At 39.5% G+C, this 15210-nt stretch overlaps 1 protein-coding gene and 1 long non-coding RNA gene across 10 annotated transcripts in view; one reads left to right on the forward strand and one right to left on the reverse strand.

The window, feature by feature from the left end:
* Rcan2 (regulator of calcineurin 2) overlaps positions 1-15210 on the forward strand; it is a 239804-nt gene that overhangs the window by 177748 nt on the left and 46846 nt on the right. The window lies entirely within an intron of this gene.
* Positions 1-15210, reverse strand: part of LOC120889048 (uncharacterized) — a 115854-nt gene that overhangs the window by 5943 nt on the left and 94701 nt on the right. For 3 of the 6 annotated variants that reach the window (XR_005732807.2, XR_013425133.1, XR_013425129.1), the window contains exons 2-5: positions 6374-6510; positions 6072-6219; positions 1275-1466; positions 881-1033 (exon numbers count right to left, since the gene is read on the reverse strand). This is a non-coding gene — a long non-coding RNA (uncharacterized LOC120889048). Of the gene's footprint in view, positions 1-880; positions 1034-1145; positions 1467-6071; positions 6220-6373; positions 6511-15210 lie in introns of all 6 variants that reach the window. The other 3 variants (XR_013425130.1, XR_013425131.1, XR_013425132.1) reach the window with 2 other exon arrangements.

Raw genomic sequence — 15210 nt, forward strand, 5'->3', positions numbered from 1 at the left:
AGACATTTTGGTTTCTACTCTTTTAAGTTGGGTAACTTTTTAAAGAGAGCGTTTTCCAACTGTGGTTATTTTGTATGGTATTCATCAAAGTGAGGAAGAGTCTTTGGCTCAAGAAACTAGGCTTATCAAAATCAGAAAAATTATTGATTTCAAGTGGGTTGTCACTTAAATAAATCCTGGTAATATTGCATTACAAAAATTTAGCTATCAGCAGAGAACAAAATTTGCATTCAATAAACTTGTGCTAAAAACTTCTGAGACTCCGGCAACAGGTTTGCCTAATACTGCCCTGGCCACTGTTGCCACAGAAAATCAGTATCATTTTTCAGTAGTTGAACGCTGACAAGATGCTATTGCCCTATTCAGATCGACATCTATGACACTCACATAAAACCATCATTTTTGTAGCTAGGAATAAGTAGGGAAGGCACATAAAAGATCCCACAATATTGAAGGAATGGTATTCTTGAAAATTATTTTTAGCATCCTTATTCCCATTTAAGCTGCTGAGAAGATAATTGCATTTTGGGCACAACGGTATTAATGTTAGGCACTCTGTCACTAAGCAATAGAATAGCCCTTGTAATGCAATTTACATAAGTTAATGACTCCCTTCTGGTGCTTGTTGGACCTTCAGGACTTAACTAAAGCTTCAAGCCACTCTTTGACCTTGGGTGGAATTTGTTGCAAGGTGCTTTCCTTCCACTTTCACTCCGTTCCCCATTTGAGGGGAAATTCTCAACTATTTGTTCTTTTTCTTCCCATTGTCTCTAAAACGTTTTGGGCTTAAAGATTATATTGGAGTGATTTTTCAAAGAAAACTAAAATTTATATTTTTAATGAGTTTCCGTTGAATGAGTATCCTGAAAAAAAATATTACCTCCTTCTCTTAGTAGTAGAGATGAAAAGAATGGAATTTTCTCAAAGAATTGGAGACTGTTACTCCTCATTTCCATCATAATGACTTGTCCTTAGTAATAGGGGTTCTAGGATGCATAGACACATTCAAATTGAATTTGGTTCTCCAGAGAATCTGAAAAAAAAAAAAAAAGTTCTGTGCTTTTGCTTATGGGAAATCCTAGGACGACTTAAGCTTTCTCCCCCACAATCCTTTTGCTGTTTATTCTGCCTGTCTCAGTAAGAACCTAGGTTTCAGGTGGGTTGTCACGTCTGCAGCCTCCAGCAGATGCAGGAAAGCCCCTGGTTGTAGAAGACCTTTCACCATACCAGGTCTAGGAAGCTGCACTCTGATTATTCCCTTTCTGATGCCTCACTTTCTCATGCCATCTGAAGTGACAAGAGGCTGCATCTCATCTCGCTGGTCTGGTGGAACGCATGCTGAGCCAATCAGTATCTGCAGAACCTTTGCACTGGAATCCTTTCTTGCAAAATTGGATGTCCCAGCAGGTGCCTGCTGCAGTAAGGAGATCCAGTTCTGCAGAGTTGTGCAAGTTCAGCATCGGGCCCTTGAAACATAAGAAAGGAAAACTATCAGAGCCTTTATCACAGAATTCTCTCAGAGTTCTGAAATGAGAAAAATGTTTTAGAAGAGGTTTGCAATGTAAGAAAAGAAAATGAAGAAAGTACTTAGAGTGTTTTTGTGAATGTATCAGGTATAATGAAAAGAGAATCTGACCTTTTCAGGGCCTGACTTTGACTCTTCTCTGTGCAATGTCTTACCTTGGTGACCACTTCATTCAAAGCAGAAGCTAATTGCAGGAAAGGCTTAGAGTGTTTTTTTTTTTTTTTAACATAAGAAGATAGTTCAGTGTTGGAATGGATCTTGTCATAGGTGATTCATACCATTTCCATGCCATTTATCTGTTCCTGGAGGTTCCAGAAGATCTTGTTCAGGAAATAACTTATACATAATTAAAAGACTAAATGATAGATCAGATGATCTCTGGGTATCATAACTTTATTCCATACTGCCATCCCTTCCTCCATTACAATTTATTTTTAATGGTATAAGGAAGAGATAAGGTATTTAAAATTTTTATAATAAAGTAAATTAGACAAAGAACTATATATTAAGTAAATGAAACCTCAGGAAATAAAAAAAAAGAAATATCTACTTACTAAGTATCTTTAAAGTCAAACAGGAAAAACTGAGTATTAATTAAACCCCTCTACCCCACATAATTATTTTTAAATCAGAAAGGAATGCATGATGCCAAAAAATTTTCAACAGGGAAGCAGAAAGAGGTATCCTAGGGGATCCTGGGTTGGTGAAGTCTTTCAGTCCAGCCCCCCGTTTTATTTTACAGTTCAGTCTTTTGAATCAGAAGCCTGGTACTGCCGATATTCTCAAAGTGGCTCAATTTTTCTGACTGCATGTATACTATACAAATGCAGAAGAAACTGGAGTGTGTAGGCTATTTTAGTAACATGCCATGAGAAATACAAATGCCAGAGTAACTGGGTGTTCACATGCTCTGACCAACCCTCCCTGTAGGGATATCAACATAGAAGGCCAAAGATGATCCTTACAAACACACATTCTCTCTCTCTCTCTCTCCCCCCCCCCATCCCCCACCTTCTTCCCCATCTCCAAATAGAGATGCTGGGATACAAGCCTAGACAGCCTGACTCTTTAGCAGTCTTAACTGCACATGAGGTGTGGATGTAGTCCATGAATACTGCTGGTTCAAACAAAACAAAACAACTCGCACCATTTCTTTTCCTTATTGTACTTAATTCTTCTTTGGCTTAAGATAACACTTGCACCTGGACTCTCCCTCCTCCTGCTTTCCTGGGATCCATCAACACCCATCTGAGCCATGAGTTGTCAAGCCTCTGTCTCCTTGGCTCTGTTTTCAAACCTGCCCAGCTTTCTTCTTTCCTGTTAGCATCCTAACAGATGCTATGTCTCGCCTACCAAATTCTGACTTCAGGTTTCACACATGTGCTCTTGGCTTCCGCATCTATCTCCTGAAGCCCAGCACTGGAAAGACCGCTGTTGTTGGACATCTCCATTTGGATGTTATGAAGCTTCAGCAAACAGACCATATCCAGGGTAGATATTTCCTATCTACATTACGGCTTGCTTATTAGCTGCTCCCCCAGATTCATCAAGAACCTCTGAGTCACCCAGCTCCTCCTTCATCCTGTGTTCCTTTACTAAGCAGGATTATTCTGGGGACTTTTATTCCTAACATCCTCTAAAGCCTTCTTTTCCACACTCCTGCCAATAACTTGGCCCAGGCCCATACCTTTACTGTTTTGGATTCTGTGTTACCCCTCAGTTCAGCCTCCACATCACAGATAAATTTAAATTGTTCTTTTTAAAAATAACTATAAAACGTGAAAGGGATGAAGGCTCATGCTATTTTTCTTAAGCCTTGAAAAAAGCTTTGGAAACATAATAAAGACAATGAAAGCTTTTCCATTATCTTAAAACTCAGCTATTACCATCATAACATTAATTCATTTTCTTCCACTGTAAAAAATTCAAGTATCATTTTTCTAATCACAGCTGGACTCATGCTCTGAAATATATAAATGACCCCAAAAGCATAGTTTAGTGGACTCTGCTCTATCTATGTACACACATGCACACACACACACACACACACACACCCCATTGCTCAATTCCTTCATGTAAGCCATTATCCTACATCATTAAAAATTGTCTTAAATATTTAAGGACTACCTCATACTAGAAAATGACATGAGTGAACTATTATTGAACCATTCCTCTTTGGTGAGCATTTGGTTGTAGTCATTTTAATTAACACTACGTGAATACCTTTAATTTTTTTTTACTCCTCTTTTGCAACATAGCCTCAGGATCATTTGCTAGAAGTGGGATTATTAGGTTAAAGAATGTGAGCACCATGGGATTCAATAATGAAGAGTGAAACATATTTTATGCATTTTGAACATATCTTCATGTTTACTAGCTTTTTTTGTGAACCACCTATTGATATCTTTAGTTTGTCTTGATATTAAGGTTTTAGATGTTCTATTAGTAGTTTGTATGAGTATTTGTTATAAAATTCGTGCCTTATTTAAAATTTCACTTAACTGTTACTATAACACTCAGGATAAGGTAGAAATCCCCTAGCATGGCACTTAATGCCCCCTATTATCGTGCCCTTGACCATCTGCCCTTGCTGTGACAAAATGCACACAAAAATGCTTCAGGCAGTCCTGGACTGTTTCCAACTCTCAGAATAATGCATTTATCCTTTATGCATCATGGCTTTGCAACATGTTGCTCTCCTCCCCTTGACCCGCCCGCACTCTCCAGCTGCTACTTGCCTTCAGACTCACTAGGCAGTCCAGGAAAGCCCCTCTCATGGCTCTTACTACCCTGTCTTGACTTTCTGTTATGGTTTAGATATGAAATGTGCCCCCAATGCTCCTGTTAATGCAGGAATGTTCCAAGGTTAAAATGATTCGATTATGAGAGCTGAAACCTAATCGATTCATCCTAGTTTGAATGGGCTGGCTGACTGTGTTGTAAATGTAGGTAGATGGGATATGGTTGGAGGAGATGAGTCACCAAAGGTATGCCCTGGAAGGGTGCTTCTTCCCTGTGGCCCACCCATCTTGCTTCTTGATCCTGCCATGAATTGAGTAGCTTTGCTCCAATGGAGAACAGTCCCCGTATGATGTTCTGCCTCACCTCAGCCCAGAGCAATGGGGTCATATTGTTCATACCATCTATGAACTGGGACCTCTGAAACCACAAGTACCAAATTTTTCTCCTCTTTGCTCACAGGTTGTTCTTTTGGTCAGCTCTTGCATCTGTTACCCAAACACATTCCTCGTCGGCAGGTCTTTTGCTGCTGCTTTCTAGGGTCTAGCAATAAATAGTTAGACACTCAACAAATGTTGAGGCAAGAGAGGGGAGAGTGAATGAAGTGCTCAGTCTCCATCTCAAAAGAATTGTATTTGCCCTTGGAAGTTCATGCTAGTTTGAACTTTTTATCTGAGTATTATAATATGTTCTCATTCTGTATCTGCCCAAGTAGGCAAAGCTTAGTATTTAGTTGCTAATCTATTAAAACCCTTGAATATAGAATATATGGCCTCCATATTTCTAGTGTCTATACTCAAAGAATTCTTTTTCTAAGATTTCATAGGTATGAATTTGATAGTTCCCTTTTTAATTTACTATATGCACAAAGAAGTAGAAATTATAAGTTAACGAGGTCAGTTGTCTTAGCATTTGATTTATCAGCTTAGTTCTAAGCACATTGAGAATGACTGAGTGGAAGAATAATCTAAAAGTTGGCTTGTCAAGTAGAAAACATTTTAAATTTTCTGTTATCTAAAAGTGCTTCTATATAATTTTACATCTAAGAATGTGTTGTTGTCAGCTTTGTGTCACTGTGACCAAAAGACCCAACAAGAACTTAGGGGAGGATAAGTTTATTTTGGCTCATAGTTTCAAAAGTTTAGTCCATGGTTGGCCAACTGCATAGCTCTGGGCCCAACGTTATGTAGAACATCATGGTGGAAGGGTGAGCTGGAGGAAGCAATTCAGGACAGAGCCAGGAAACAAAGTGAGAACTCGCTCACCAGGGACAAAATATAAATCCCAAGGACATGCCCCCAGCCACATCCTAGCTGCCTACATTTATCACCCAGTTAATCTATATCTGTGGATTTATCCACTATTATGTTATAGCTCTATAATCTAGACACTTAACCTCTGAACGCTCTTGCATTTTCTCACACATGAACTTTTGGGGGGTACCTCGTATCTCAACCATAACAGAATGCTTTTGTATCATTTCCTCAGGCCAGTTAAGGTTCTATTAAATTAAATGTTAAATTTTTAAAATTAAAGTTCTAAAAGGAGAACTGGAAAATTTTTCTATGCTATCAGGGCAACATAGAAGAAATACCAACTCACAGAACTGTCAAAAGAACTGCATAACAAGAATATCTCCAAATCTATTAACACTAGGAAGCCAAAATTCACTTTTTGAACACATCTGTCTTGCAACAAGTTAGAGTAATAATTGCTCACCTATAATTCACTTGATCAATTTGCTTAACAGTTTGGAGGCAACCAATCTTTTAAATATAGAGTCAGGCAAGTTTATCAATGTCCATACCTTCTTGGTAGCTTTCTGAGCACACTCTTTTCCTTCCTTCCTCTTTTTTCTTTTCTTTTTTTGTGGTACTATGGATTGAACCTGAGGCCTAGGCAGGACTCTACCACTGAGTCACACCTCCAACCCAGCTCTGTATTTTATCTTCTCCCTATAAAGAAGAATTAAGGTTAGTGTTATTATAATTACCACATTGGCTAATTACAACTTGATTTAGTAAGTTTGCTGATGAGGCAGTTTCAAGGGATAACTATATTTTAAGACTTTTAATTCTAATTGGCACATGTAAAAAAAAAATTAGGCACCTGGAAAGGTCAGAGCTTCTCTACTGGTTGTTGGATACTGTCTGCTCACTCACGCCTCCATGCCTTTATCAAGGCTGATCTCTCTTTGTAAAATTCCATTCACCACTTCAAATGCCCAACCCATTGGCTGGTAATTCCTGGTGGATACAGAAAGTCACATGCCATTTTATAATAAATGGGTTCCTCCATAGATACACATTGGGCACCAAGAAACTACATCCAGAGCCAGGTTTATGCTTAGAAGATATAGATAGAAGTCCTAGCAAAGCAAGCTGCAAAATCACAGAGCATTTGTGGTTATGAAATGTTTTGTTCTAAATTAAGATGCCCTTGTCTTTGGGGAAAAATAAAATAGTTGTGCGGATTTTAATAGTTACTAAGAAAATAACATTGGAATTCTCATGTGGCTTCCTTCCTGAAGCACTCTCAATTCTGAGCTTTTAGTCAGAGCACAGCAGTGCCTGGGTATAGATAGTCCTTGAAGCTGACCCACCTGGGTTACCTTCCTGGGGCCCTGGTGGTGCTCCAGCAGCCTGCCTGCACACTGCGTCCTCCTGGGGATAACAAAGATGCTCATTTCTTCTCACTGTCCCTCTTTCCCCTTCTTTTCCTCCCACCCTTCTTGCTTTTGTTTGGAAATCAAAGATAACATCAGTGGAAAAAAACTAGCAAATTAGGTGCGATGTCTTTCAGTTGATCTAGACTTAGCTTTTTTTTTTTTTTATTCCACTATTGAGTTTTCGGGACACAAATAAAAGACCTTTTAGAAACACGGTGATTGAATTTCTCCTCCTTCAATCACTAAAGCCCCCTTTGTCCTCTCCTCCCCTTTTCTCCACATCAGCAAACTGAGTTTCACTTCTCCCAAGCTGCTTCCTCCAGCTCACAGACATCAGCTAGCACCTTAGCGTAGGTGGTAACCAGACCAGCTCTAGACAGTACATGGAGGCCAGCCAGGTTGTACTTACTCTTAGGCAGTTAAGTCAGGAATTCTGAGGATAGTATAATATCCATTTTACCATGCCCCATGGGACTCAAAACACCCCCCAGAAATTCCACAACTTCCTCCAAGTAATTCCACTCAACCCTTATTGCCATCCCCATTCTATTATATTCCTCATGTTTATGCAGGTGTATGAGATCGATTTCTTCTTTTGAGGCTTCCATCACTGTTTTTAGCTGTATATCTTTAGCTAGGACCTATTGACTTGGCAGAACCATAGCAATGATTCATTCCCCTCCAAACATTTCCTGAGTTTTCAAGATAATTTTTTTCTTGCATTTTTCTTTATTACTTAAGGCACAGTGATTTACTGATATTTAAAATTGTTCTTGAAAAAGAATTCATAGGAAATATGAGGATGATTATTTATGAGAGGGGGGAGAAAAGTCAAAGTTCAAATGCTGTAGGACTTCCACTTGTCCTTGAACAGAATAAATTCAGAATGGACAAAGAAGCCTCCTAGGAGCTTCCTTCAGACTGGTCTTTCTCTATATTTCTCTTCCTCATCACTCACTTAGGTTTTTTATTGTTTATTGCATAAGATACCATGGTTTTGAATCCCATGTATGAAATTAGAATTTCTTTCATAGATTAGTTCAGCTTCTCTATATTTTCCCTGCATATTCCAAGAGTGGTGAATGGGCAAGATTCAAAGTTGGAGTCTAGGGTGAGCCACTGTAGGAGGCCTCAATATGCAACTTCTTGCTCGAGATGGAAGTATATTGCCTTGTATCAAAATTCAAAGACAGCTGGAAGTCCTTGGTGGGTCAGTAGCTTTGCTGCACAGTGCCCTCAGGAATCCTGACAGCAATCTCTGCCATGTTCCATATAAGGTTCCACCTGTGGGTCCAATGTAGTTAGCTGCCCAGTTTTCTCCATGTAACAGCCTTGGGGAAGGGAAACATGACAGAGCAACTGGGTTCCTTCAAAAATGAGGTAAAAAGTTTCATGCATCACATTGCTTGGATTCCAGTGACTCAAACCATTATGCTCCCGTATTCAGTTGGGGAGGAGGCTGGGAAATGTAGTCTCTAGGTGAGCAGCCATGATCCTAGGTAGAATTTGAGATGGGGGTTATGTGGCTCCAAGGAATGAATGCTGGGAATGGTGCATAATTAACAGTGCCTTATACCTTTTAATACTTTGATATAGATTTCTAAGAATCATATTTGTATTTTACAATTACATTGGCATCTTCCTATATTTTTCTACTACTCTTAAACACTGGGTGGGAATGAAATTGCTTTCATTTTACACACAGTGTCTGTGGAGAAGTGTATGTATATAATGTTCACTGTCCTCATATTCAACCCACTTATTCTGTTTTCTCTAATAACAGATCAATTTGTAAATTTAGATACTTAAGTATTTCTGAGTGTAGTATAAAAGGGCATCTTGGGCTTCCTTATCCCTATCAGACTTAAGAAGACACTCTTTGCACTAGTAAAAATAAATATTCTTTCCAGTTCACTGCAGTTTTCTGTAGGCTGTGTTCCAGCCCAGAGACCAAGGCTCAGGGAAAAAATGGGAATGTTGGTTTTAATCTCCACTAGATAAGTATTTCAGGTCCACGTAGGAAAGAGAGGAAGTTGGTGTCAGACCCTGTCTTAGGATCTGAGAGGGGTCTGGGGCTCCCTGTTGGATTAGCTCCCCTCAGTAGTACTTGATACCTTCCATAGCCTCCCACGTATGTGACTCCATGATAGAAATAGTTCTGCTTTAAATAGGCAAGTCTCACATGTGTATTTTAATAAACTGTAGCATTGCAGCAGTAGAAGAAAGTTTGCCATTACACCCACTTCACACATCTTTATGCAGCATTTACTCCCTGGCTGGCATTGAACTAGGCACTAAGAATACAGCGACACCAACTCTGCCCTCAAGGAGTTTTCAGCCTAGCAAGCTGACAGGCGTCAATCAGAGGACCACGTGGATGTGTCATGGGAACTGGGATAAGGAAACAGACTGAAGTAAGGCATCATGCCTAGAGCAATAGAAGGTCACTTTCCAGGTCAAAAGACGCATATTGGAGATAAAAGAGGAAATCTAGGAATAAATAACTGCAGCAGGATTTTGAGTAACTTTTCTTTACCTACAGTTCTGAAAAGTAGACATGAGGAGTAATTTTTCCAGAGCATTTAAACATGAGGGAAATCAGTATTTACCAGTCTATTCAATTCCTATTGATGCCTAGGTTGAAGATTCTAACCCCTATTAAAATCTTGAAAGGAGTCATTGGTGGGGGTAGAGGAAGTAGGTGACCTCAAGACCTGCCCTACAGGTGGATTGGCCCCCAGAGGTTATCTCCAGACACCCAGGAAGCTCCCTCTCCCATGGTAACCTCTTCCTGGAATTCCATAATGGGAAATATTCCTCATGACAGGTAAAGCTTCAATGCCAAGAAAACCAGCTGCTCTCCAAAGTCACTATCATGTTTGTATTTTTTTTAACTATTTCATTTTTGTTGACTATTTTTCCTTGTGTCTTCATAACGGACTTGAACAGTATGTGCAACTCCCCGCTGGCTCAGCTCCCTGCTGACTCAATCTGAGAATGCAAGGCAGGGGCAGAGGGCTTCACTGCATTCTTAAGTTATTGAATATAAAGAAGTTTAAGGAATATATTCATCTGATGAACAAGAGTAACAACCTACCTTCCTGGGAGGGAGGGAAAGGAGCAGGACTGGGGGCAGATAAAATGCTCATATCTTCAATTGTTATTGTGCTTTGCCAATTTACAGAGTGCTTTTATACTGAATAGCTTTTCTAATTAATATAATAACCTACTGAAGGAAGAAAGCCAATAATATCTCCATTTTACAGATAAGGAGAGTGAAATTTAAGAACAGCCATTTGCTTATAGAATCCACAGTATCCTCCAGGAGTCCCCTACTCTTTCCAGAATGCTTATAAAAAGAGGCACCAGACCAGGCTCCCAAGAAAAATCTCACAATTTGGCCTCCCAAGGTGGCTTTCAGTCTTTCATAACGAGGTTGCATTTATGGCAGTGAAAGTCTGTTCTTTGTGTGTCTACTTAAGGATCACAGATTTTTCTCTTTTTATACTTCTACATCAGGTTTCTAGTCTGAAACTCAATCAAAAGTTGTTAAATGAAAAGGAACCCAGAGGAATGTGTTTAGTGAAGTGTTTGTTCTTAGCTCAGAGTAGAAGATTTGTGTGGATTTGGGGAGGAATAGGAGGGAACACATGGAAATGAAAAGATTTGTATAAATATCAACTGCTTCCAGGGTAGGGGCCTGTGTGATCCGTCTTCCTCCACAGTCCAGCATAGTATCCAGAACTGGGGCCCATGAGTGATTTTATAATGGGATAGAAAATGGAGAATGAGCCCTCCTTTGAAAATCTAGATGAAGACCCACTTCTGCCATGTGCCAGCAGAGGTGTGGTCACTCTGTAAAGTGGGAGTCCTCGATTCCAGGCAGGCTTCTCTGTTAACCTCCCTTTCACAGAAAGTCTTGTCTTCACAGAGGGCCTCTGCTGGTCTGAATCCTGGCATGACAGAAGGTTCTGGTAGACAGGTCCTTCATGGCCACAAGGAGTTACTGTCCTTTGTCCAGTTGGGTACTTAGTAGTACCCTTTCTACTGCCCAGGCATGTCTATTACTTCAGCACTCACAGAGATGCTCTTGGAATGTTCTCTACTTTCCCAAAATGTACATGTCTTCACCTTCTCAAGAATCTTGTCAAAGCTACCTCACCAGCTTTGGAGGATCTGCCTTGGTTCTAGCCGAAATGAAACTTGAGGCTTTTCATTTCTCCCTTATTTTTTAAGGACTTGTTTTAATTTTCCCTATTTTCCTTATTTGTACATTATAGTTATACAAATATAGTTGCCAAGGGAAAAAGGAAATATTGGGGATGTGTACTGGCCAAATTATATTGTTATACTGTGTGCGTGGATGGATACGTAACAACAAATCCCACCATTATGTACAACCATAATTCAGCAGAACCATAATCCAGCTGATGAGCTGAGTCACTGGGGGAACGCCTGCAAATTCCACATTTTGGTTCATGAAGGTGTTTTGTTTTGTTTTCTAATTATTCTTTCTTTTGCCAATTGTAGAGTTCAGGATATAATTTTTTTAAACGATATACAAGTCATTCCTAGAGGCTGAATTGACTATGATGTGATCCTCAGTCATTGGGTGAAACGCCTAAAATTAGGGCAGTTGCCCTGGTACAGAAACAGAAGTGCAGCAAGGCAGGGATGGAAATTAGAGCAGGTTTACTCAAAGGCAAGAGAAAGTGAAATACACCCCAGAGAGAGGGGAGGCAGATCAGCAAGGGTCCAAAGTGTGCCAAAATGATTAGGCTGTGGGCTTTTGTTAGAACAGAACAGGGGATGGAAATTTGCAGTGGTGTGAAACTGTAGATGGGCAGCTAGCCACACCTCTTTGCAGGCATTTGACTTTCTCCAAGCAGGGCAAGCACCAGACCCACTGTGGGAAAACAGGCATGCACCTGCATACCTGGGTCACTTTGCCCTTTCTGGCCTAGTGCCACATGCAGGTTATACAGCAGTCACCTGACCCTGGGTACATGCGTGACCTTGGGTATATGACATATGCCTGTAAATCTACAAAGAAGTGTAATGGCCTCCCTTGGTGGCATTGTAGGGGGAGGGATACTGGGGATACCATTGGGTGGCTATGAGTCATCTCCCACCTTCCTTAGATGGATTTCTTCCCTAGCCCCACTGACACAAGGGGAGAGAGGTTATGTCTTTATGGCGTTGCATGATGGGTCAAGTCCTCTGGGTCAGTTGCAGGTCAGGGGTCCTTTTACAGGAAGCTCCTCTCTCATCTTCCCCTTCTATTCCTGCTCATCTCTAGCTAACTACCTGTGCTAACTAAGTCACATTTACACCTTTTTCTAAATCATCTGGTATTTGCTGCCTGACCAGATATCACCTGGACTCACCATGTAGGTCTTTAGAAAGGTTTGTGGTGTGTGAAAGAAACAGTCACACAGTAGATCTGTGGTCATTACTTAAAAATATGCTATTTCTACCAGTATAGCAGTCCACCTTTCTGCTCTCCACTCTAAACCACAGTGATAATTTTGTAATATTAAAACTTACATTTAGTTGCGAAGGTATGTCTGTGCCTCTTGTTCAAAATATTGAAATATATGTGTATGTGAGTAAATATCCTTTGCCCATGCACCCCGAAAAGTTGCCAGGGGGCCTTGGGCCTTTTCCTGAGACTCCCTGAATTTGCCCATGATGTAATCCCCAAAGGCTTGTTTTCTGAACTCCCTGGTTGAACAGTGCCTAAGCAGAAAGATTCCTGTGTATTTTGAGAATCACCCTTGCTCTGGGCTTAAGATTTCTCACCTCTGAAATGAAGGGTTTTATTGTGTTTGCTTAATTTTTAGAGGAAAAGATGGGCTTGACTAGGAAGTGGAACTCTGCCTTGGCCTCTGGAATTGACTTTTGGGAAAGTGTGTGCAACTCCATCTGCGTTGAAGGCCAAGTAGGGCCTTAAAGTCGTTCTCAAATTGATCTGTACACTAGGGCCCATCAATAACTTCAAGTGCAAGATTACTTATGGCACCATCATGGAATCATAAAAACGGATTGTCCCGCCTAAGTTCTAGCTCAGTGGTCCATAAGCAGGCTCTGATTTCACGGTTCAGAAAGTGAACACAACATTTTCAACAGCTGAAGACAAAGTCTTTTCAGAAGAACCCAAGTATTTAAGATGGCACCATTTTAACATCTGTGAAATATTTTCAGAGTTATTAGTAATCACAATAATTGAGGAGTAAGCTAAGTTATGGATTAGCTACTTGAATAGGTTTTTGAAAGCATATTTAAGTCACTAGGAGAAGTATTAATTATTCTAAAATCCAGTTCATTAAATTTTTTATGAAATTAAGAAATTTGAATTGTGCATTCAGGACGCAAGGCCCTGGGGCAATAGAAGTGAGCAAGATAGAAAAGGACCCTGATTCTCAAGATGCTTGCACTATATTTGGTATTCAATATGAAAGGAAGTAATCATTAATGACCATGATGGAAGGCAGATTAGCACAGTGGTAAATGACACAGGTTCTTGAAAAACTGCTGCATACTCATTAACCATGTGATCTTTAGCAAAGTAGTTCCTTACTGGCTCTGAGCCTTGGTCTCCTTATCTTTCAAATGGGGGCAACAATATTAACCTATAGACTATAAAAAAATAATAAAGTACTAAATATTTTGAAAAGCTAAAAGAAAGGATTTTGAAAGTCTTTTTTTCCTATCGCAGTCTTGTGGATATACATGATATTGGTGTATTCATCTACGTACACAGGAAAGTTTTGCCAGATTTATTCCGCTCTTTCCTATCCCCAATCCCTTTCCTTCATTCACTTTTACGTGATCCACTGAACTTTTCTTCTCCTCCCTAACTTGTGTGTTAGCATTCACATATGAGAACATTCAATCTTTGGTTTGGGGGTCGGGATTGGCTTATTTTATTTAGCATGATAGTTTCCAGATTTACCAGCAAATATCATCAAAGTAATTCTTTGACTAAGTAATATTCCATTTGTATATAAACCACGTTTTTTTTTAAATCCATTCATCAATTGATGGGCATCTAGGTTGGTTCCATAGCTTAGCAATAAGAATTGTGCTGCTCTAAACATTGATGATGCTGCATCACTATAATATGTTGATTTTAACTCTTTGGGATATATGCTGAGGAGTGGTATAACTGGGCCAAATGGTGGTTCCATTTCTAGATTTATGAGCAACCTACATACTTCTTTCCAGAGTAGCCACACCCATTTGCAGTTTCACCAGCAATATATGAACAAACCTTTTTCCTTGCCAACAATTACTGTTACTTGTATTCCAAATAAGTGAAATCTCAGTGTAGTTTTAATTTGCATTTCTCTAATCGCTAGAGATGTTGAGCAAATTCATTTATTTGTTGACCATTCATACTTATTCTTTTGAGAAGTATCTGTTTAGTTTCTTTGCCCATGGGTTATTCTTTTTTTGGTGTTAAGCTTTTTGAGTTCATTGTATACCCTAGAATTAATACCTTATATGAGGAGAGGGTGACAAAGGTTTTCACCCATTCTGTCGGCTCTGTCTTCACTATCTTGACTGTTTCCTTTGCTATTAAGAAGCTTTTTAGTTTGATACTGTCCCACTTATTATTGATTTTTTTTTTTTAATTTTCTTGTGCTTTAGAAGTCTTGTTAAGGAAGTCAGCTCCTAAGCCAACAACAACGTTGGGCCTAAATTTTCTTCTAGTAGGTGTAGGGTTTCTGGTCTAATTCCTAGGTTCTTGATCCACTTTGAGTTTTGTGCAGGGTGAGATATACGGGTTCAATTCATTGTACTACACATGGATTTCCAGTTTTCCCAGCACCATTTGTTGACAAGGCTTCTTTCCTCCAATGTTTTTGGCACCTTTGTCTGGTATGAGATAACTGTACTCTTAGTCTTAAAAAGTCTAGCCAGAGCAATTAGGCAAAAGAAGGAAATTAAAGGGATATGAATAGGAAAAGAGCTCAAACTATCTCTATTTGCCAATGACATGATTCTATATTTAGGAGACACACACACAAAAGCACTAGAAAACCTCTAGAACTCATAAATGAATTCAACAAAATAGCAGAATACAAAATTAACACCCATAAATCTATCGTGTTCCTAGACACCAATGATGAATCAGCTGAAAGAGTAATTAGTAAAACTATCCCATTCATAATATCCTTTAAAAAATACTTGGGAATCAATCTATCAAAAGAGGTGAAAGACCTCTACAATGTAAATACAGAACACTGAAGAAATAGAGGGAGAACTTAGAGAT

The sequence above is a fragment of the Ictidomys tridecemlineatus genome, chromosome 8, assembly GCF_052094955.1.
Source record: "Ictidomys tridecemlineatus isolate mIctTri1 chromosome 8, mIctTri1.hap1, whole genome shotgun sequence".
Taxonomy (NCBI): Eukaryota; Metazoa; Chordata; class Mammalia; order Rodentia; family Sciuridae; genus Ictidomys; species Ictidomys tridecemlineatus.